This window comes from Cryptomeria japonica, chromosome 5, assembly GCF_030272615.1.
Source record: "Cryptomeria japonica chromosome 5, Sugi_1.0, whole genome shotgun sequence".
Lineage (NCBI taxonomy): Eukaryota > Viridiplantae > Streptophyta > Pinopsida > Cupressales > Cupressaceae > Cryptomeria > Cryptomeria japonica.
In genome coordinates, this window is record NC_081409.1 from 134,418,894 (window position 1) to 134,444,418 (window position 25,525).

Here is a 25,525-nt window from a genome sequence, read left to right on the forward strand (position 1 = left end):
ACCTCATCCAACTGAGTTGCATGCTCTCTTACTAAAATTTATTCTTTCTCCTCATGGAGAAATGGGACTTGGGGTATAGGGTTCTATATGATCATTGGAAATAGGTTCAGCCCTAATAGTTACTTTGGTACCATATCTTGTCCTAAACAACATGTGTTACCAATTAAAAGATAAGTAGACACCTATCTTGGTAGTGAAATATCTAAACAAACAAATAGAAAAATAAGTAGGGAGGTCAATCACTGAGATGTCTTGCAACACACTACAACAACAATCTTGAACTCATCTTCTATATCTCCATTCTAGGAACTGATGCCATTCTAAGATAGGGGGAATTTAGATCAAGACACTAAATCTGCTATAAAAATCATTAGTTGAAGGAACAACTAGTGAGTAGGTATACCCGCCTAGATCCTGCAGAGCCTAAAGTGAGAGAGTTAGTAACCAAATAGGTTCACTCTATAAGTTGGCCAAGTCAATTGGAGAGTTTGATAATAGGAGTTGGAATTTCCTTAGAACCTATCCAGTCTGTTGATTTGAGACCCAACAGAACCCTAGCATAGCTTCTAAAAACTAGCTATAAATGGTTCTTTTCATTTGAAACAGAATGCAAACCCTAAAATCACATGAAAGCTTATACTTTTATCTTTCTATTTCCCTCCAAGCTATGCATGAAATTTATTTTCTTGATAATCACGTGGAAGGAGGCCTTTAGAAAACTTTTGTAAATAAATAAAGAATTTTATTTGTCTTTACATCTTTTGAATTAAAATGCCTTTTCAAGTGAATTGTTTTCCCTCCAAACCTTGCATTGTGAAATCTCATCCTTTTAAATAAGCTCAACCTTATAGACACCTTCAAGGTATTTAATAAATCCTTTCTCTAAACTTTCCTAAATTCATGATAAGACATGAAGTATATAATAATTCTATTTTTTATCTCTTGAAAAAAAATTGGTAACAAAGTCACGCCTTCAAACCTTAATTTTTAGATAGTTAAATGTCCATTTTACATTTCTAAAAAAATTGGAGGTCTTATGATATTCCACATGATGGCTACATGTTGACAAAGTTGCCCCTCACAACTACTATTCCCTCTCCCTAATAGGGTATTTGCATGAAAACCCAAGTCCAGCTATGTCAAACCCGAGTTTGACTCCTTCAGACTCAAGTTAATCATTGGTCACATGTAGAACATGCATTTAAAGAATTGAATGACCTTCCCTCCAAAGTATTTTCTTTTGGAAAAAACTTTTTCTTTTATGAAGTCACATGAATGTGCTTCTTTTCTAAAGTTTTTACAATATAGTCATAAGAATATAGCCCTTCTTTTAATTTATAAGGTACATTTGAAACCTTTTGGAGCTTTTTAATGAGATTTTCAAAACAACAAGGACCTAGGACCTTAGAAAAGACTGGAATAAGCTTCGGGATATTAAAATTTAGACTCAAAGCATGAAGATGCTAACAACAAAAAAAACCCTATTAAATGCAATTGACATATAAATGAAAATTGGATAACAAAAATAAATAGGGATATAACATTAGGTATTATAATAATATCATATGTGAAAACAACCAATAATAAAATCAAACCAAATGATATATAGGATTTGGTCATATATGTATATGTAGATATATAGATATATACATAATATGTATATGTATATGATGCTCTGCAAAAAGAAGGATAGTTAGAAAAACCTATTTGATTGCTACACACGCAAAGAGAAGTACAAGAAACAAATGTTAGTCATTAGGGTTAGCAAATCAAAGATTAAACACTATCCTAATCAAGCATATCAAGAAAGACACTACACAACAAATAAAAAGCTTAATGAATCTAAGAAAAGCTGAACTCTATGGTCTAACTACCAAAGATAGCAAGAAACTCTCCAACCAAAGTAGGGGAGACAAAACCAACAATCTCTGCTTAGGGAGGAGCTCTAGACCCCAAATCTGAAGAAAGAAATGAAGCTAAAGTAAGTGAATTGGATAACAACAAGAATGTAAAGTGCGCCCTTGATTTGCTAACCAAAATGCTCAAAATTAAATGAAAATCTTTAATGAATACACAAAACTATATACATATGCAGGCACACCATGGTTGAGATGGTCCAACTCCCTAGTCTCACTCTATGAATAAGCTCATGCCATATCTAAATCAAAGACATCTCAAATACATCATCGGTGGAAATCTACAAAATGCCATTTTCATACATAAGCAAGACATGCACAATTGGGCACAATCACCAAGAGAACAAAGTGTGTTTGAGATCATTGTCCTAATTGTGGTGTGGTCATGAAGAGGTTGACAATTTTACGGTGATCTCTTCGTGACCACACCACAATTACGACAATGATCTCAAACACACTTTTTATCGTTCTCTTGGTGATTGTGCCCAATTGTGTATGTCTTGCTTATGTATGAAAATGGCATTTTGTAGCTTTCCACCGATGATGTATTTGAGATGTCTTTGATTTAGATATGGCATGAGCTTAGTCATAGAGTGAGACTAGGGAGTTGGACCATCTCAACCATGGTGCGCCTGATCATATTAGCTTGAAACCATGCACCTCATATTAGCCTCAAACCTATGCACCTATTGGTAGGTGGTGGGGATAGAATATCATTTGTTGTACATATCAATGACTGGATAATAATTATTATTTTTTCATAAAAATTATCATCATCGAAATTACAACGAATACCAAGCTTTCAACCGACAATGTAATCAGTGGACATACAGTGTTCTCGTCAGTGAAATGTTCTAGATTTGTTGCACTTTCAACTCAAACCACACAAACATCTGACGAGGATGTTGTACGTGCAACAGCACTTCGTAGTCGAACGGTCGTCGATGTCTCTGAATGGACCGACGACACAAGCATCGGATAAACAGCATCGTCGTTGGTGCAAAGTTCCAAATCACAGTCAGCTTTGCGTCAAAATCTACTAATTCCAATGACTTCTTTGACCATCGGAAGAGTCCATTGGATTGTCATATTTTCAACGGGCATGGCATCATCGACCAATCTAACACCAATTTTTTGATGGTTTATTTTGTTGGCACTCTGACGAAAATTAGTCGCAAATCCGACAAACGGCCATCGAAAATTAGCTCCGAATGTACTAGTGGATGAATTATTTCGCTCACTAACAGCCTATGAGATGAGAACGGTCGGTGATGCTTCCTTAAGAAAAGAAGTAGCGTTCAACATCACCAAAAAGGGAAAAGAAGTAGTTGCTCATAAAGGATCCGGTGAAGACTCTGATGCATAGTGTAGACGTATAAAAATGACCGCATTCCTAAATGAATATTTAATGTTCATTTTATTCTCATTCCTCTATTTAGTTAAGTCTAATTTAATTAAATCACCCACATTCCTCTATTTGATTAAATAAATTATTCAATAAATTCACTTAAGTCTTTCACATAATTTAATTAAATCATTTTATTTAATTAAATCCCTTCTCTCTACTTTTAATTAAATTGTTCACTCCAAATAAATAAATCTAATTTATTTAAATCCTCCACTTGCAACCACGATTGAAATAAAGCAATTTTTTTAATTAATTCTATTATCTCCCACCCACTTGTATTTTCCTACATCTCCCACTTGCCTCCTAAACCCCCTTTCTAAATTCTTCTAGAACCCATCTAATCCTAATCAATTAGCCTAAACCTTTCAATTATCCCCTTTCCCTAAATTTGAGGATGTCACTTCTCAAATTTGGAGTAAAGTCTTCCAAAAGCATTAAAGCCTTTATGCCTTCAACAAGCTAACTTGTTGAATACCCTCAAATTTGGAAGGACTCTTATAAATTTGTCCCCAAAGTCTTCCAAACCATTAATGGTTAACTAACCCTTTGTGGCATGGTTAGAGACTTTTCGCCTAACTCAACCCTCATCTAACCATAGGGTCTCATCAAGCATTCATTGCTTTGACTATGGTTATCCCTTTAACCCTTGCACAAGAGTTTATCCTTTTGATAAAATCTATCCAATGGGTAATCCTTACCTAGCCTTAACCCTTACCTCCTAAGGTAACCATGAGGTATTCTCAAGCATTTAATGCTTCTTACATCTCCTCTCAAGAAATCTTATGTTGACAATTGTCACCATTTCATTGGTGAGAATTGTAAACATTGATTGATAACTTTGAATCTTGACCCTTGATAAGCTCATCCAATCTTGACCATCCATTGCCCTATTTTTCCTATAAATAGAGCCCTCATTCCCTCATTCTAAAGATCCAAGTTTTTAGCATCACACTTATACTCATTTTTAGCAAGAATTTAGTCTCTCTTTGAAATAGAAATAAATCTAATAAGCAATTTAGAAGCATTTCTATCATCTTAGTTAATCATATAAACTAGTATATCATGTTAGGATAGTATTTTACTAATATTTTCATCTTATCATCACTAGTTTAGTTCATTTGTTAAATCATGCATAGATAGGATGCATTCATACTAATATTGATCAAAAGCATCCCTCATTCTAATGATCGTCATCCCTAAGTCACTTTGCTCAGTGATCTATTCCATATAGCTCCATAACTTGCACCAAGAGTACCATTGGTGTGTGGGCAAGTCTTTGAATTTTGTAATTTTTGTTTCATTGCACCGCTTTTCCCGTATACATTTCTGGCACCCACCATGGGGCCTAACCCCATTTATCAAATCATTTTTTGTGTAAGACTAACTCTACAGGTACGTGGGAAACGAGAATCGGTGCGTAGCAAGTATTGTCTAGCACATCCGGTCGATACTTCAGTGCATCTGGTCAACTGTTTAGCGTGTGGAAACCACTTATTAGCACATCCAAACCTTACTTTAGCGCATAACCATTTTCATGTTTCTTGTAGGTTTCAGCACCTTAATTAAACAATCTAACGCATCCAGCCAACAGTTTAGCACTTGAAGACTTTTTGGTAGCGCATCAATACCTTTCTCTAGCGCATCAAGTCCATTATGTAGCGCATGATAGAAAAAGGCAGAAAATAAATTATAACAGGAACCTAAAATAGACTTGTAGAAGTCCACGAAACAGATTTTTTTGCTAACTGGCTTTACTGCAGGTGACTAACAATTTATTTGTAGGGTGGGGAGTTTTTTTTACCTAAGTTAAGATTGAAGTGATTTAGTTTTGCTAACTTTGTTAAGTTAGTTAAGTTAAAATTTCCTTCATTTTATTGTTAGATAAAATTGAACTCACATTTCACTTTGGGTACCTAAAAATAACAACAACAAAACCATTTCTTGCTTTCTTAGGAGAAAAACACTTCATTTTGTAACTATAAAAAGAACCAAAAACTTTATTTTTGCAAAGTACTTTAAAAATAACCTCACCATCCTTTATTGTCTAAAAGGATTCACTTTAAATTTTTGCAAGATAACGAACCTCATTTGTCAAAAGTTTTGTTTCAAAGTAGACCAAAAGAGGAAAATTCTTCCCCTTTATCGATTTCTTTTTTTGACCAAATCAAACTCTTTGCTTTGTTGACCAGAATTTTTTACTAGCTTAGAAAATCATTGATTTGGGAAATAAAATAAACACCATGCTTTTTTGGAGCAACATCTCCAAATAGACTTTAGCAAATCATTACAATGAAAGGATAAAAAGAACACTTGTGTGCCTTGCTTTGAAAGTGGAAGGTATATTCTCTCCCCTTAATTGGGTGATCAAAAAGCCAAACCACTCTTACACTTTCTGTATTTCAAGCAATAAATCCTTTAGCAGGTCTGCCCTCCCAAGGAGTAATAACTCTTAGCCTTTTAAGGCTGGTGAGAGGGGAATGACCTAAGTGGGAAACGGCTTTGACGCCAAGTGTTCCAACCCACTATAATCAAAAGTGGAGGTTGACGAAAGTCCCTTCAACGGTTTTTCTCAGTGATTAGTCTTCCCCCAGTATCCTTGAGATACGTAAAGCCTTTGTTCTAAAGGTTGGGAAGCCTCCCGAGGGAGTTTATCACTGAAGACCGAACAGGAAGCTTGATTACGAACCTTAGAAATAGAAATTTTGAGCTAAGTTAGTATCCAAAAATTCATAATATCATAGTGCAGGGGTGGGGAAGAATCCGTGCCCAAGATTACTCACCGTATATCTCCCAAGATAGCTACTCAATTATGAAGCAATTCACTTTGGGTTAATTTTTGGCAAAAGGCAAAAAAACAGGCGCCCCCTAGGGGGTGACAAGGCTGTGGAGCTGACAGAGTATCGAGACTAGTGGGCTATGGTATTACTTATGACTTTTGAATTAAGAGTCTTTTTGAATTGTATTCTCTATATCCAAACCTATTAAAACACTAGGGATTTGAACACATCCTCGCAGAATATACACTCTTTGTTTAGAATAGGTGATCTTTTTCATGTTGTGTTTGCATTTCATACTTCATAAAATCATCCATGACAGTTGAGAAAAAGTTAAAAATCACAAAAAAACCAACAAGTCAAAACAAACAGCGTAGTTTAGCACGTAAAAGCAACATTTTAGTGCATCTGAAGAAAAACTGAGCACTTTGAAACCATCTTTTAGCGCGTCCATGCTTCAACATGGTGCAACTATTCTGAGAACTAGCGCATAATCCATCTTAAAAAAAAAAAATTAGACAGCTAAAACTTAGCGCTTCTTGAAAATAGTTCAGCGCTTCGGAGCAACAGCTTAGCACTTTGGAAGCAAACATTGGCGCTTTAAGTTCAACTGTTATCACGTAGGAAGGACATATTAGTGCATAACTTTCCAGACTAAATCAAAACCAAAAAATTCAATTTAGCACATGAAAAGGGCAACTTAGCGCGTTGAGATCATTCTCTAGTGCATTAGTAGCATTTGTTAGCGCATTAGGTCTCTGGCATAGCGCATGGTTGAAACTGAGAAAACAAAGAGCAAATATAAACTTTTTTTGAAAAAATTTAAAAATAATTTGGGAAGCCATTTCAATCCTCACTCAACTCCATTAGGCAGAAATTCAAATCAAAGCGTCAGAACTATTCCAAAACAATCCAAACAAGATATTCTTAGAACAAAAATTGTCAAGTCCAAAACTAGTTAAAGGATAAACACATTTTCCTATCAAAATCTAGAAAACATAATCACACACATCAAAAGGTCTTCCAAATCAAATGGATTCTATCCTCAAAACATAATTGTTTCAAACTAAGGTTGTCAAATTGAGTTTCCATATTGGGAAAGCTCTTAATCCATAACATTTGACGAACTTTTGTCGTAAGGGGGCATCTAAACCTTCATTTGATAAAAGTAGACTAAAGTTTTCAAACTAATATCTCAATCCAAAACAAATCAAAGGAAACCATTGATCACCTGTGTATGACTAATCCTCATATTTTGAGATGAAAAAGTATTCGTCATCATACTAAGTTAAGGAAACAACAATCTAGTTCGCAGACACTTGCTAAAAGGAATAGATTTCTCTACATCAATTACCAGCTCTTCAAATCTCATCGCACCTTTCTTCATCATATGCACTTATATCTTCAAGACAAGTCAAATGAATTTGACGAAGATCCATTGAGAAGTAGAGCCTTTTGCCAAAAATCAGCATTCAGCCAATGCCTAAATGAAGGAGGAAAGATCAATCCAGCTTTCTTCCCAGAAGTTTGCATCAATTACAACATACCTTGATTTGAACCACCAACCCTTGAGAAAAACATCGAAGAGGAATTCATCCCCTTTGTCATAGAAAGTTTCTACTATATGCCCACTATCACTCACTCTCAACGAAACAAGCAAAGCGAACCACAACCAGAGTTTAGCATGGGTCAAAGATTATCAAATCCTTTTGAATATCCAAATCTAGAAGACATTAAAATTTTTGAGGAACTCCTCCAAGAATGTCAAGAAAGTGCTTCATTTCAAAAACTTGTGGAAAAACTCATAGAGGAAGACAAAGAAAAATACTTACTCATGCTAACAAGCAAAGGAGTTAGGATCCATGAAGACTTTGATACTGACATCTTTAACACAAGGTCTCGACATTATGCTTATCAAGAATGACAAAGAGAGGAGGAAGCATGTGACCCTAAACAAAACATACCTGAACAAAACATACCTGAGCAAACCATACCTGAACAAAACATGCCAGAACCCACACATACTCGAACTAGGGATAACAAGAGGGAAGAACTATTCCCTCGGCAAGCAAATGCACCTTTGGTTTCTCTCAACCAACAAATACAAATGCTACAAAGACAAATGCAAGATATGCAATAGGGAACAATTGTACGGTATTCCTAAAACGAAATTTGTCATTACCCTTTTGACAGAAGGTTAAACATGATACCTTTTCCCCCAAATTCTGACATTCTCAAATTTGACAAATATGATGGGAAAAGCGATCCTCACAATCATGTTCAGGAGTTTTGTACCATGAGCCTTGAATTTGCCCATAATGACACCTATTTGATGAGGCTATTTCCAAGAAGCTTGGGAGGACAAACAATGGAATGGCTATCCAAACTCGCACCTCCTGTCAGATCCTTTATTGAGTTGGTCAACAAATTTCTCATGCAATACTCCTACAATATTCAACACGCAATCACCATGCTAGACATATGTAATACCAAACAGAAAAATAATGAAACATTCATGGTGTTTCTTCAAAAATGGAGACGAATGGTTTTGAGATATCCTCGAGATGTTCCTGAGAAAGAAAACATGGAAATCTTCATCGACAATCTAAATAGTGAGATGAGTTACATACTCAAGCTCCAATGCATACCATCTTTTGCCAAATTAATCAAAAATGGAATCCAAGTAGAGGAGGAATGTATCAAGAAAGGAACTTTAAGTTCTTTAAAGAAGGAACTAATCCATCCAACTCTCATTTCAATAACCAAAACAACAACAACAACTTAGACAAGTCCAAATTCTGGACCAGAAACAAAAATACTGGTAATGAGGGAGGCACTAATGCTAATGATGCTAAATCCAAACAACCAGTGTTGGCTTTATCAAGTAATCCTCTGGCTACCAAGAATCAAAAGGGAGTTAACCAAAGTACTAACACTTATACACCCAATACCACTCAAGGACCTTCAAATCCAAACACCACCAACAATGCTCAAAACAACAACACAAATCGAGGAACTAATCCAACTCAAAGGGGTAATACCAACAATTTCCCAAATAAATGTATCTACACACCATTGGGACAATCCTTAGAGTCAGCATTCAGAGAGCTCTTGGCAAACAAAATTATCTCATTACCAGAAATCAGCAACTTTAAACCACTAGTCAAACCACCTTGGTGGAATGACTCACACTTTTGTGATTTTCATCGAAACAAAGGACATCAAACAAATGATTTCATGAGGCTGAAAAACATTTTTCAAGACATGATTGATAGAGGTGATTTAAAGGTCGATGGTCTCAAAACAAATGGTGACCATGGGGCCTTTAAGAATCCTCTTCCAAACTACAACAAGGATGGAGCTTCAACATCAAATGATACATGTGGAGCTCATATCAATCACATATACAATAACACCATCAATCATATATCAATAGATGGCAATCAAATAAATATCATTAAAATCAAGGACAAACACAAAAATGAGTCGATCAATGTAACCACTAGAGGTCAAAAATATGTCTTCAAAGGGCACACATCAGTAGCAACCACTATCCCCAAAATTCAATATGATCTGGTCAGTCAACTATGCAAAACTCCTTCTAAAATATCTATACTTGAGTTGCTAAAACTTTCACCAAAATATAAAGACATCTTGGAGCAAGCACTATTGGAAATAAATGTACCTCAAGATTTGGAAATTGACAAATTCCAAGCCATGGTAGCTCACATGACAGGGCCTCATAATCTCACCTTTTCTGAGTGTGATAATATTTCATTGCACCATCCACACAATACTCCACTCCACATTGAAGTCTTGGTCTACAAACATCGAGTTAAAAGAGTATTAACAGATGGAAGAGTTGGACTCAATATTTGTACCTTAAAACTTATATGTGCATTAGGCTTCTCTATGCAGTCTATTGACCCATGCAAAAAGATCACTATCAAGGCATATGATGATGAAGAAAGATCATCTAAGGGAACAGTGATATTGTCAATTCAAGTAGGACCGATACAAAGGGATAGTATGTGCCAAGTCTTAGACATAGATCTCACATATAATATTCTATTGGGTCGTCCTTGGATAAATGAAATGCAAGCAATACCCTCAACTTACCACCAGTGTGTTAAATTCCCTTATAATGGGCAGGAGATTTCTATATCAACAAATAATAACCCCTTTCAACATTGCAATGCTATGGGGGCAGCCCAAGACATCTTGGTTCCACATAACAGAGAAAAACAAACTTCCTCGGCACAAAATCCTCAACAAGAAAAGCTTAAATCTTTATCCATGGATTTCAAACAAAAGACAAAAATCAAAGAACAAGGCATGGGAGAATACTCTTTTGAACCCATGTGTCTAACCAACTTTCCAGAATCACCAAAATCTCACGGATAACCTTCTGCATCAACACATTAAGTGACACATCCCATCACAAAGTTTGATGGAAATTTTATTCAATTAGGTACGCTAACACATGAATCAGAAGAAAAGGACATCCTTAGTTGGCTATACAAAGATGAAGAAGAAGTCAGAGCTGCTACTGTGGAAGTAGCGATACCAACACAACTATATGGAAAAGGCTACTTGATCATGCAACGAATGGGATACAATGGCAAAGGACCTATCGGCAAGCGTCAAGAAGGTGTCACAGAACCATTGGATCCTCCTTCACAGTTTTCTAAAGACAAAATAGGATTGGGCTATGAACACACTCTGCCCCCAAAGAAGACACCAAATAAATATCAAAAACCTTAGTGGAAGGCAAAGAAGAAATGCAAGGAGCACTCATGGTAGGAGGCACTATTTGAATCAGCAGAAACAATACGAAAGGAACGTGAATACTAGGAAAAAGAGAAACAAGACAAGGAGTCAGCCATTCAAAAAGAAGAAGCATCTTCTGTGGAAGTACATCATGTTCAGGAACCTATTTCAAACAAAGAAGAATCACCCCCTGATGACATCATTACTCCCCAAGGAGAGACAGTATATAAATAGATGCAAAGAGTAAAAGCGGGATCGGATACAGAATCAGAGAAAACTATCAGACTGGTATCAATTATTAGATACCTCTTTTCACCCTACAACATACCAGCCCACAACACTGAAAGAATCTAGGATAATACCTCTGAGACTAATTCAAATGAGTATGAATGAGGTAGTTGTTCAAATGTTACTAAAGATATTCATGAAAATACTAGTCATATACCCCTTTCTCCAGAAGGACAAGGCACAGAGCCTAGACTACTTGAATTTGGTCCACAAAATATCTATGAAGCTAAGGAAAACAAGAAGCGACACTACGAGAAAGTCTACACAGAAGATGATACCATTGAAGACCTCCATAAAATCATTAACTTATTCAATATTTCAGCCAACCTTGATGATACCTCCATCATGACACTTACAGCAGCTGAACTCGACCCACCCAATGACTCTTTACCACTTGTCTTTCCTGATTTAATAGACTAGGATGAACATAAACACCATGACATACCTACTTTTCCAGATGACGAATCCATTATCCATTATCTATGTACAGTCAATCCAAAAACAGACTCTACTAGTGAATAAAGTAATGATGTCTGTAATCAAAAGGGTGCCAAGACTCTCAGTCGCAAAAATGAAAGCAATAAAGGATCTACTGCTGAAAACCAGTCAATGGCAGCCCTAGATCACAAAAAAGTAAAAATAAAGGACGCATCTGCGGGTGAAAACCTTTGTAAGGCACCCAACAATGGGAGACTTGACACTCTTCCTGAACATTATCAAGAGCGATCACCCATATTGATTGAGCCCACTCAATCAATCAACATTGGTACAATAGAAGCAGCCAAAAACATACACCTAGTAGAATCTCTAACAGAAGAAGAAAAATCAGAATTTATCAAATTCTTCAAAGCAAAGCAAATCAATTTTGTTTGGTTATACACAGATATGCCCATGATTGATCCTCACTTAATCATGCATCACTTATCCATTGCTCCAAGAGATAAGCCAGTTAAGAAAAAATTGAGAAAGATGAATCCACATGTAACACTCATGGTCAAAGCTGAGCTAAAGAAACTATTAGATGTCGGATTTATTCAACCTATAGACTATGCTGAATGGATTTTGAAAAATGTACCAGTTTCAAAACCAGATGGCAGCATCAGGATATGCACAAATTTTAGAGATGTTAATAAAGCCTATCTGAAGGATGACTTTCCTTTTCCCAACATCGACATAATTGTAGACCTTATAGCAGGCCTTACAATGCTCTCATTAATCAATGGTTTCTCTAGCTATAATCAAATCAAAATAGCTCTAGAAGATCAAGATAGAACAGCATTCACCTATCCTTGGGGAACGTATTGTTGGAATGCCATGCCTTCTATCTTGAAGAATGTTGGGGCAACTTATCAATGAGCAATGACAACAATCTTTCATTATATGATACACACCTTCATGGAGGACTATGTCAATGATTTACTAGCAAAGTCATTTACCCGAGCAGAACAACTAGACATATTAGAGAAAATATTTGAAAGATTGGAGAGATTCCAAGTCAGACTCAACCCTAAGAAGTGTGTCTTCAAGGTAACATCAGGCAAATTATTAGGCTACATTGTATCAGAAAAGGGGATTGAAGTAGATCCAACAAAGGTACAGGCCATCATGGAGATGCCACCTCCCAGGAACATTAACCAACTTAGATCTCTACAATGATGACTACAGTCAATCAGGCAATTCATAGCCCAACTAGCAGATAAAAGTCTACCATTTAATCATCTGCTACATAAGAGCATACCATTCAGATGAGAAGCCAAATGTGTAGAATAATTCTATCAAATGAAACAATATCTAATGAACCCACCAATTCTGATACCACCAATAGCAAGAAAGTCGCTCATTCTCTACGTATCTACTACTGACAAATCATTGGGGGCACTGTTAGCACAAGAAGATCACCAAGGCAAGGAACAAGCTATCTATTACATCAATAGGACATTGAATGGTTGTGAGCTCAATTACACATTTATTGAGAAGGCCTGCTTAGTTGTGGTCTTCGCCTCTCAAAAGCTTCAGCATTACATGCGACCTCACACAATCAAGCTAGTCACAAAGATTGATCCTCTCAAGTATTTGCTTAGCAAAGAATCTCTTACAGGAAGATTGGCTAAACGGGTCATGATTCTCAATGAATTTGACATCCACTACATAGAGCGTCAAGCTATCAAGGGACAAGTAATTGAAGACCAACTAGCTCAAGCACCACTACTTGGTAAACAACCAATGAAAATCAAGTTTCCAGATAGGGATGTCCTTACTATTACCACCAAGAAATGGACCCTATACTTTGATGGTTCTTACACTCAACATGGCTCAGGGGTCGGCATCTTGTTCATCACTCCTGAAGGATACACCATACCAAGATCATACAGACTCATGTTTCCATACACAAATAACATCGTTGAGTATGAAGTACTGGTCACAGGAATCAAAATGGTCATGGAATGGAGAATCACAGAACTAAAAGTCTATGAAGATTCCCAACTGGTTATAAATCAAATCAATGATGAATATCAGATAAAGGATGACAAGTTGCTACCCTACAAAATAATGGTGGATGACTTCAAACAATATTTTGTACACATCATCTTTGAACAAACACTAAGGTTAGACATTAGAGCAGCCGACGCAATGGCTACTATCACTTCACTACTACAAATCCTAGAGCAACAGGCTCGTTATGAATTCTTGGTAGAGAAATCATTCTCTCTAGCCTATGACAATTCGGCATCCCAAGTCATCTATGCCTTAACTAGTTCAAACTCCCCTTTATATGGAACAATATATGAGTATCTTAAAACCAATACACTACCCATTGACCTATCTCGGAACCAAAAATGCATCTTTATCCGGCAAGCTGCCCGTTATACTCTAACTACTGATACTCTTTACTATCGAGGTCTAGATGGTACTCTTCTTCGTTTCCTTGATCGTAATGAATCTGACTTTGCTTTACAAGAGCTTCACGAAGGTATCTGTGGCACACATTCAAGTGGTCCTACTCTAGCTAAAAAACTTCTAAGAATGGGATATTATTGGCCGGCGATGGAAAAGACTCTTATCAATTTGCAAAGAAATGTCCTAAATGTCAAATCCATGGCAATCTTATACATGCACCAGCACAGGAATTACAACCATTTACTACATCTTGGCCTTTCTGTCAATGGGGACTGGATTTGGTAGGAAAATTCCATCCTTCCTCTTCAAATGGACACAAGTTCATTATCACTGTGACAAAGTATTTCAAAAAATGGATTGAAGCAGTCCCACTAACCACAGTAATAGGAAAACAAATTACCTCTTTTATTCTTAATTATCTGATCTGCAGATACGGCATTCCAAGTTCCATCATGATGAACAATGGATGTCCCTTCAAAAATCAGGATGTGCAAGAACTATGTTAACAATTCAAGATCCAACATCATTTCTCTATACCTTACTACCCACAAGGGAATGGTCAGGCAGAGGCATCAAATAAAACAATGTTGAAAATCCTAAAGAAAATAGTAAATGATGCAGGAAAGGATTGGCATGTGCAACTCAATCCGGCACTTTGGGCATATAGGACTAGCAACCAGACACCTACAGGAGCTATGTCATATTCAATTGTGTATGGATCTGAAGCAATTTTACCTCTTGAGATAGAAATCCCATCACTCAGAGTATCTTTGAAAGGCCTCATACCAGAAGAAGAATATCAGGTTAACAGATTGCAAGAACTAGAACTTCTGGATGAAAAATGACTACATGCCTATAATCACCTCAAAGCATACCAACAACGCATGTGCAGAAGCTACAACCACAAGGTCATCCCTAGAATTTTTTAAATTGGTGATCTCGTACTCAAAGAAAATCCTAGAAATCAATAAAGAAAATCCTAGAAATCAATAGGACGGAGAAAAGAAAGGGAAGTTTGAACCCAACTGATTAGGTCCCTATGTCATCATTTTAGCCTATGGATCAAGCACCTATTAGCTAACAAATTTAGAAGGAGATATGCGCGATGAACCAACAAACAACATCCATTTGAAGAAATACTATACTTGAGCAGTCTAATGCATGGAAAAGATTAAAAATACAAAAAGATGCAATAGAAACAAATGGTGAAAACCTGGCAATAAGCACTATTTGTGAGGGAACAACTCCTCCATTTATCATTACTCATATCTTTGGCAAGTGGCCATCGCCCAACACTTTATCAAAATAGTATTATCCAAGACATACTTAGCGTAGTCAATGTCCTTGTTTCTTCACATATCATTTCATCATATCCCACCATGGCTTGGTAATCACTATACATAACCACGTCAGGTGGTACATTTAGCTAGGGGCAACATTGATCTACATTTTGTCATGTCAATAGATCAAAAATTGCAGCAGACTAAGAGAATCATATCAAAATAAACATTCAACAATCAAGAGAACAAAACATTGATACACTTAACAAATTCACAACACATGATGGATGATTTTTTGAAGTATAAAATGTTTACATCTTGCATGAAGTTTTAACTATTTTTGCACTTGAACCTTTTTTTGAACTATTGGATCCTCTACAATTTTCTCAACGATGCATTGATCTAGAGAAAGTGATTGGGACTCCAATATTTTTTAGTTTTATGTCTATGAGGCAATCACTTGTACTGTGCAAATACTTGTCTCGAGACATGATTCAAAGCATATCACTGAAGCCATTGTTCCTCTTTGTGCATACAAATGGTTTAATCTTGTCTGTTTATATGCAAGCCACACTTAGGTCATCTTGGTTTAATTATACCTCGATGCTTGTGCCATCTTGCAAAATCAAAAATCCATGTAAGTTTTTCTTAGGTCATTACAATTCAATTATACCATTATGCTTGCATAAAATTCCAACATATCAAATGCTCAATGATAATAAACACAAAGAAGGCAAAAGCATGTGACTATGTAGGAATGACAAATGACAGAATGAGGATGATCGAATAGTTGCATATCATATCAATTAGTTGCATATCACTTAATTGCACATCATTATCATATCATAAATGTCATTTTCAAGATACATCTCACAGCATATCATATCATGCATCTCATTTTCAAGATACATCTCACAGCATATCATATCATACATCTCATTTTCAAGATACATCTCACATCATTATCATATCATACATCTCATTTTCAAGATACATCTCACAACATATCATTATCATACATCTCATTTTCAAGATACATCTCACAGCATATCATTATCATACATCTCATTTTCAAGATACATCTCACAACATATCATTATCATACATCTCACAATATATCATTATCATACATCTCACAGCATATCATTATCATACATCTCATTTTCAAGATACATCTCACAGCATATCATTATCATACATCTCACAGCATATCATTATCATACATCTCATTTTAAAGATACATATCATAGCATATCATTATCATACATCTCATTTTCAAGATACATCTCACAGCATATCATTATCATATATCTCATTTTCAAGATACATCTCATGGCATGTCATTATCATACATCTCATTTTCAAGATACATCTCACAGCATATCATTATCCTACATCTCTTATATCATAAATCATGCATCATCCAAGCATATCCATCAAATATCAAATCACATGCAAAAGCATAGCATCATCAAAATCATATGTAAAGCATCATCCATAAAACACATCACATGTGGATCAAAAAATCGGTGTCGTCTATATATATATATATATATATCAAAAAGGTCAAAATATGCAAAACATGTCATGTTTGTCCCAAATACAACACAATGATCAAAATACAATGGAGACAAGGTCTCTTAGGTATGACTATCTCCTGAGGGTGATGGTCTCACCGTAGATGTCCCAGCACCTAGATCTCTGAGTGGATCATGTCGAGATGGCCCAGTCACACCTCTGCTCTCTATCCCTGACTGACTCCAAGCTGACTGACTAGCATTAAAACTAAGAGTCCTCTACTCTCTGGGGACTAGGTCCTCATACAACCACCTATAGTACTTGACCACCATGGTAGTGTGTCGTATCTCCCTCAGTGTGTCTCATATCGAGGCATCCACTGTCGCTCTCTGCAAGCTTCTCTTCTCAACCTCGACGTTCTCTCTTTATGTCCCGCTCTGTGGTAATCTGTGTAATCTAACGTTGTTGTGCTAGTACCTGTGCCTGAAGCTGCTACACTGACAACTATAAGGATCTAATCTGAGTATCCTCTCTATGAGTGGGAATCTGAATATAGAGGGGTACCTGTGTCGTAGTACCCCCTATCCCTCTCCCCATCCTCGGCACTGGTGGGGGTAGCACATCTGACCTCCTCCTCTGAGTGGGTTGTCTAAACTCATCCGTCCCACCCATCATTGCTATAACCTCCTCTTCTCACCCACCACCACTGGCTCCAATCACCAAACCTCCCCTCCCTCTCCTCCACTGCTCGTCGCACTACTCTCTCACCTCGTATCCCTCTATCACCACCCACTCCACCTCTATCTCCTCTCCTCCCTTGATCTCCTCTCCCTGCTCTATCTCCATGCCAACCTCAGCAACCTCCTCCACCATCTTCACCTGCACCATCCCCACCTCCCTCCTCAAGCTCCTCGAGCTCCTCTCCCTCCTCTCTCTATCTACCTAGCCTCTCAGGCTGCTCATCCTTGTCCTCATCAAAAGAGGGAATTATCTTCATTGAATCAAATATTCAGGCTACAACATGAGCCACAAAGAGCACCGAGAACTCCTTTGTCATCCCTGCATCCACTACCCTATAGGCATAGTCCCATATCTGGTCAGCTAGGTGCATATACTACTCAACCACCGCAACACTATCAATGGTCGGACCCCACTTTGGTACATCTTGCCTCTGACGAGCATATAAGAATGCTCCCTATGGTATACCCTACTGACGACCATACTATCGTTGAACTTGGCTGTGCAGGATTCTCTCGATCATAAATGGTGTCCGCCCTATCAGGAATCAGGACATGTACACATAGGGCATCTCTAGCCCATCCTCAGCCCACACCTCACACTCCATATACGGTCTCCAGACAACGATATCAATATCATCTATCACCCTCCTCCAATGCTCTAGTTTTAATAGCTTACACTGGACAACTATCCCTGTGTATCCATATGCATAGGTGCGCCCAACCGACCTATCCCTATCTACAAGTGGTGTCATTGTGGGAATGTGCTCCCACACCCATATCTATAATAAAGTAACCCCCGCTGATAAACTGCTATACCCCAAGTACACCACCTGATGCAAATCTATGTATAAGTGGGCCACCATAGCGGACCCCAATGCAAACCGGTGACCCTGTGTCACCATATCCTCCAGGACCAACCCCCATCCCACTGCCAATCCCTTCAACCTACGGTTGGGACACAAGAAGCCACATACAAAACCTGTCAATACTGATGGTAGTGGGGCATAATCCAAATCAATAAACTCCTACCATAGGATCTCATACCCACAAATCATATCATCATGCAAAATCCGGGGAAGTGCCTCTATCCCACCCTCCTCGGTCTGCTCATATGGCAATAGTGCACCTACCCCAGGGATCCAAAAAATCCGATAGAAATCCTCTGGTGTGACTGTAATCTTGCCTGTCGCCAAATGAAAGGTGTTGTTGTCACTATGCTACCTCTTTGCCAACGTTGTCAATAAACCCTAGTTAATGATATACTGAGGCATCTCTAATAAAGAGGATAATCTGCATCTCTCAATAATATCTTTGTCTACCTATGTCAATCGTGGAATCAGAGACCACGGCCTCCGAAATCGCTCTCACGACTGAAGAATCCCAAGCCACTCCTGTCACAAAAAAAACATGTCAATATTAGTTCCCACATCAAATCAAATCCATATCAACTTGAAACACTGAATATCAAATCAAGTTTCGTATCAAATCCATATCAACATCAAATTCATATCAACTTGAAACACTGAATATCAAATCAAGTTTCAAATCAAATCCATATCAACATCAAATTCATATCAACTTGAAACACTAAATATCAAATCAAGTTTCATATCAAATCCATATCAACATCAAATTCATATCAACTTGAAACATTGAATATCAAATCAAGTTTCATATCAAATCCATATCAACTTGAAACACTGAATATCAAATCAAGTTTCATATCAAATCCATATCAACATCAAATTCATATCAACTTGAAACATTGAATATCAAATCAAGTTTCATAACAAATCCATATCAACATCAGATTCATATCAACTTACAACACTGAAAATCAAATCAATTTTCATATCAAACATCAACCATATCAAACATCACTATTCATATCAACTTGAAACAACGCCAATCAAATCAAGTTTTTATCTATCAAAATCCATATCAAGATTCCATATCGAACAAATAAAATCCATATCAACAGACTCATCTCAGAATATTAAATCAAGTTTCATATCAAATCCATATCAACATTAGATTCATATCAACTTGAAACACTGAATATCAAATCAAGTTTCATATCAACATCAAATAAATATCAACTTACAACACTGAAAAATCAAATCAAGTTTCATATCAAACATCAACCATATCAAACATCACCATTCATATCAACTTGAAACAATGCCAATCAAATCAAGTTTTTATCTATCAAAATCCATATCAAGATTCTATATCGAACAAATAAAATCCATATCAACAGACTCATCTCAGACACCATATCGGAACTCATATCGAATATCATATTCATGACAAAAACAAATCAAAGATCTAAAACAACAGACACATCAAGATCATCATTCACACACTCAACTTGGAAATTCAACAAAGACAAATCTAAAAATTTATCAACACAACACACATATCCGCACAGTAGGCATGCAGATTGGCTATCACGCCTATCCCAAAAAAATTGGCAAACACCTACTTACCTCAACCTATCTTCATTAATCTCAAAATACCTCACAAAATCATACTTTCCTCTACATTTTGTGCCTACGCATTAAGAATTTTTCTCTATGCGCTAAGTTGTCGCCTATGCGCTAGCAAAACACCTCTATGTGTTGTAACCTTTACCCTATGCACTAGGTTTCACCTATGCGGTACCTGTGCACCAACTTGCTAACCCTATGCGCTAGATTTTATCTACACGCTACCCTATTCTACCCATGCGCCACCTTGCTTACCTTATGTGCTAGGTTTTACCTACGTGCTACCCTTCCCCCTGTGCGCTATCATATTAGCCCTATGTGCTAAACCTACCTAATATGTTAGCCTACACTATCTATGCGCTATGCTACTTAACCTCAACGCTACCCTAATTTCAAAAACTCTACGTGCTACAATTTTTATCGTATGCGCTACGATGCATACCCTATGAGCTAACCCGTGGGAACCCAGCGTAAAAATGAAAAACATGCTCAAAATCGACAAAACAAAAAACAAAAAAGGAGCAAAATTCGATGACTTACAGGTGGACCATACGTGGCGGACCTCTGGTACCGACGAACACACTTGAATTGATGAGAAGCATAGGGAACCGGCATTTTGTCTTTCTCTCCAAATGTCACTTTCTCCAAAGTCAACAAGCACAAATAATATAAATAAAACCACATTTCACCTTTTTATAGGGAAAAAGAAAATTAGGGTTAGGAGGTGAGGCATGTATTTTTCTTGTGGTCTCGCTTCTAACCCTAGCAAACATCATTATCGGGAGATGAATCAATTGGTGCACATTCAACATCGACAGAATTTTAAAATACGATCAAATCTACAACAATTATCAAATCAACCAAACTTTCAAATTTTTGATTCATCTCCCGAGGGGGAATTATTAACATCATTTATCAAAATCTAGGGCATGACATTGACATCTCGATACATGACATCACACTGATCAAATTTTGACGAGACATCAATTTTCTTTGAATCAACATGTGCACACGCATCACTTTAAAGAGGGGCAAAATGTAGACGTATAAAAATGACCACATTCCTAAATGAATATTTAATGTTCATTTTATTCTCATTCATCTATTTAGTTAAATCTAATTTAATTAAATCACTTAAGCCTTTCACATAATTTAAGAATCCTCTTCCAAAATACAACAAGGAAAGAGCTTCAACATCAAATGATACACGTGGAGCTCATATTAATCACATATACAATAACACCATCAATCATATATCAACAGATGGCAATCAAGTAAATGCCATTAAAATCAAGGACAAACATGAAAATGAGTCAATCAATATAACAACTAGAGGTCAAAAATATGTCTTGAAAGGGCACACATCAGCAGCAACCACTATCCCCAAAATTCAATATGATCTGGTTAGTCAACTGTGCAAAACTCCTTCTCAAATATCTATACTTGAGTTGCTAAAACTTTCACCAAAACATAAAGACATCTTGGAGTAAGCACTATTGGAAACAAATGTACCTCAAGATTTGGATATTGACAAATTCCAAGCCATAGTAGCTCACATGACAGGGCCTCATAATCTCACCTTTTCTAAGCATGATAATATTTCATTGAGCCATCCACACAATACTCCACTCCACATTGAAGTTTTGGTCTACAAACATCGAGTTAAAAGAGTATTAATAGATGGAGGAGCTGGACTCAATATTTGTACCTTAAAAATTATCCGTGCATTAGGCTTCTCTGAGCAGTCTATTGATCCATGCAAAAAGATCACTATCAAAGCATATGATGATGAAGAACGATCATCCAAGGGAATAGTGGTATTGCCAATTCAAGTAGGACCGATACAAAGAGACACTATGTGCCAAGTCTTAAACATAGACCTCACATATAATATTCTACTAGGTCATCCTTGGATACATGAAATGCAAGCAGTACCCTCAACTTACCACCAGTGTGTTAAATTCCCTTATAATGGGCAGGAGATTTCTATATCAGCACATAATAACCCCTTCCAACATTGCAATGCTATGGGGGCAGCCCAAGATGGCTTGGTTCCACATAACACAGAAAAACAAACTTCCTCGGCACTAGATCCTCAGCAAGAAAAGCTTAAATCTTTATCCATGGATTTCAAACAAAAGAGGAAAATCAAAGAACAAGGCATGGGAGAATACTCTTTTGAACCACTGTCTCTAACCAAGTTGTGAGAATCACCAAAATATCACGGACAACCTTTTGCATCAACACATCAAGCGGCACAGCCCATCACCAAGTTTGATGGCAAGTTTATTCAATTAGGTATGCTAGCAAATGAATCAGAAGAAAAGGACATCCTTAATTGGCTATACAAAGATGAAGAAGAAGTCAAAGTTTCTACTGTGGATGTAGCAATACCAACACAGCTGTATGGAAAAGGCTACTTGATCATGCAACAAATGGGATACAATGGCAAAGGACCTATCGGCAAGCGTCAAGAAGGTGTCACAGAACCATTGGATCCTCCTTCACAGTTTTCTAAAGACAAAATAGGATTGGGCTATGAACACACTCTGCCCCCAAAGAAGACACCAAACAAATATCAAAAGCCTCAGTGGAAAGCAAAGAAGAAATACAAGGAGGACTCATTGTAGGAGGCACTATTTGAATCAGCAGAAACAATACAAAAGGAACGTGAATACCAAGAAAAAGAGAAAAAACACAAGGAGTCATCCATTCAAAAAGAAGAAGCATCTTGTGCGGAAGTACATCACGTTCAGGAACCTATTTCAAACAAAGAAGAATCACCCCCTGATGACATCAATACTCCCCAAGGAGAGACAGTATATGAACAGATGCAAAGAGTACAAGTAGGATCGGATACAAAATCAGAGAAAACTATCAGACTGGTATCAATTATCAGAGACCTCTTTTCACCCTACAACATACCAGTCCACAGCACTAAAGAATATGGGATAATACCTCTAAGACTGATTCAAATGAGTATGAATGGGGCAGTTGTTCAAATGTTACTGAAGATATTCATGAAAATACTAGTCATATACCCCTTTCTCCAGAAGGGCAAGGCACAGCGCCTAGACTACTTGAATTTGGTCCACAAAATATCTATGAAGCTAAGGAAAACAAGTAGCGACACTATGAGCAAGTCTACATGGAATATGATACCATTGAAGACCTCAACAAAATCATTAACTTGTTCAATATTTCAGCCAACCTTGATGATACCTCCATCATGACACTTACAGCAGCTGAACTCGACCCACCCAATGACTCTTTACCACTTGTCTTTCTTGATTTAATAGACAGGGATGAACCTAAACACCATGACATACCTATTTTCCCAGATGATGAATCCATTATCCATTATCTATGTACAGTCAATCCGGAAACAAACTCTACCAGCAAACAAAGTAATGATGTCTGCAATCAAGAGGGTGCCAAGTCTCTCAGTTGCAAAATGAAAGCAATAAAGGATCTACTACTGAAAAACAGTCAATGGCAGCCCTAGATCACAAAAAAGGTAAAAATAAAGGACTCATATGTAGCTGAAAACCTTTGTAAGGCACCCAATGATGGGAGACTTGACATTCTTCCTAAACATTATCAAGAGCGATCACCCATATTGATTGAGCCCACTCAATCAATCAACATTGGTACAACAGAAGCAGCCAAAAACATACACCTAGCAGAATCTCTAACAAAAGAAGAAAAATCAGAATTTATCAAATTCTTCAAAGCAAAGCAAATCAATTTTGTTTGGTTATACGCAGATATGCCCAGGATTGATCCTCATGTACTCATGCATCAATTATCCATTGCTCTAGGAGCTAAGCCAGTTAAGAAAAAATTAAGAAAGATGAATGCACATGTAACACTCATGGTCAAAGCTGAGCTAAAGAAACTATTAGACGTTGGATTTACTCAACCTATAGACTATGCTGAATGGATTTCCAAAATTGTACCAGTTTCAAAACCAGATGGCACTATCAGGATATGCACAGATTTTAGAGATGTTAATAAAGCACGTCTGAAGGATGACTTTCCTTTGCCCAGCATCGACATAATTGTAGACCTTACAGCAGGCCTTGCAATGCTCTCATTAATCGATGGTTTCTCTGGCTATAATCAAATCAAAATAGCTCTAGAAGATCAAGATAGAAAAGCATTCACCTGTCCTTGAGGAATGTATTGTTGGAAGGTCATGCCTTTTGGCTTGAAGAATGTTGGGGCAACTTATCAATGAGAAATGACAACAATATTTAATGATATGATACACACCTTCATGGAGGACTATGTCGACGATTTACTAGCAAAGTCATTTACCTGGGCAGAACATCTAGACATATTAGAGAAAATATTTGAAAGATTGGAGAAATTCCAAGTCAGGCTCAACCCTAAGAAGTGTGTCTTCGGGGTAACATCAAGCAAATTATTAGGCTACATTGTATCAAAAAAGGAAATTGAAGTAAATCCAGCAAAGGTAAAGGCCATCATGGAGATGCCACCTCCCAGGAACATTAGCCAATGCAGATCTCTATAAGGATGACTCTAGTCAATCAGGCGATTCATAGCCCAACTAGCAGATAAAAGTCTACCATTTAATCATCTGCTACATAAGAACATACCATTCAGATGGGAAGCCAAATGTGCAGAATCATTCTATCAAATCAAACAATATCTAATGAACCCACCAATTCTAGTACCACTAACAGCAGGAAAGTCGCTCATTCTCTACATATCTACTACTGACATATCATTGGGGGCATTGTTAGCACAAGAAGATCACCAAGGCAAGGAATGAGCTATCTATTACATCAGTGGGACATTGAATGGCTATGACCTCAATTACACATTTATTGAGAAGGCCTGCTTAGTTGTGGTCTTCACCTCTCAAAAGTTTTGGCATTACATGCTAGCTCACACAATCAAGCTAGTCGCAAAGATTGATCCTCTCAAGTATTTGCTCAGTAAAGAATTTCTTACAGGCAGATTGGCTAAATGGGTCATGATTCTCAGTGAATTTGACATCTACTACACAGAGCGTCGAGCTATCAACAGACAAGTAATCAAAAATCAACTAGTTTAAGCACCACTACATGGTAAACAACCAATGGAAATCGAGTTTCCAGATAGGGATGTCCTTACTATTACCACCAAGCAATGGACCCTGTACTTTGATGGTTCTTACACTCAACATGGCTTAGGTGTCGGCATCTTGTTCATCACTCCTGAAGGATACACCATACCAAGATCATACAGACTCATGTTTCCATGCACAAATAACATCGTTGAGTATGAAGCACTAGTCATAGGAATCAAAATGGCAGTGAAATGGAGAATCACAGAACTAAAAGGCTACAGAGATTCTCAACTAGTTATAAATCAAATCAATGATGAATATCAAATAAAGGATGACAAGTTGCTACCCTACAAAATAATGGTGGATG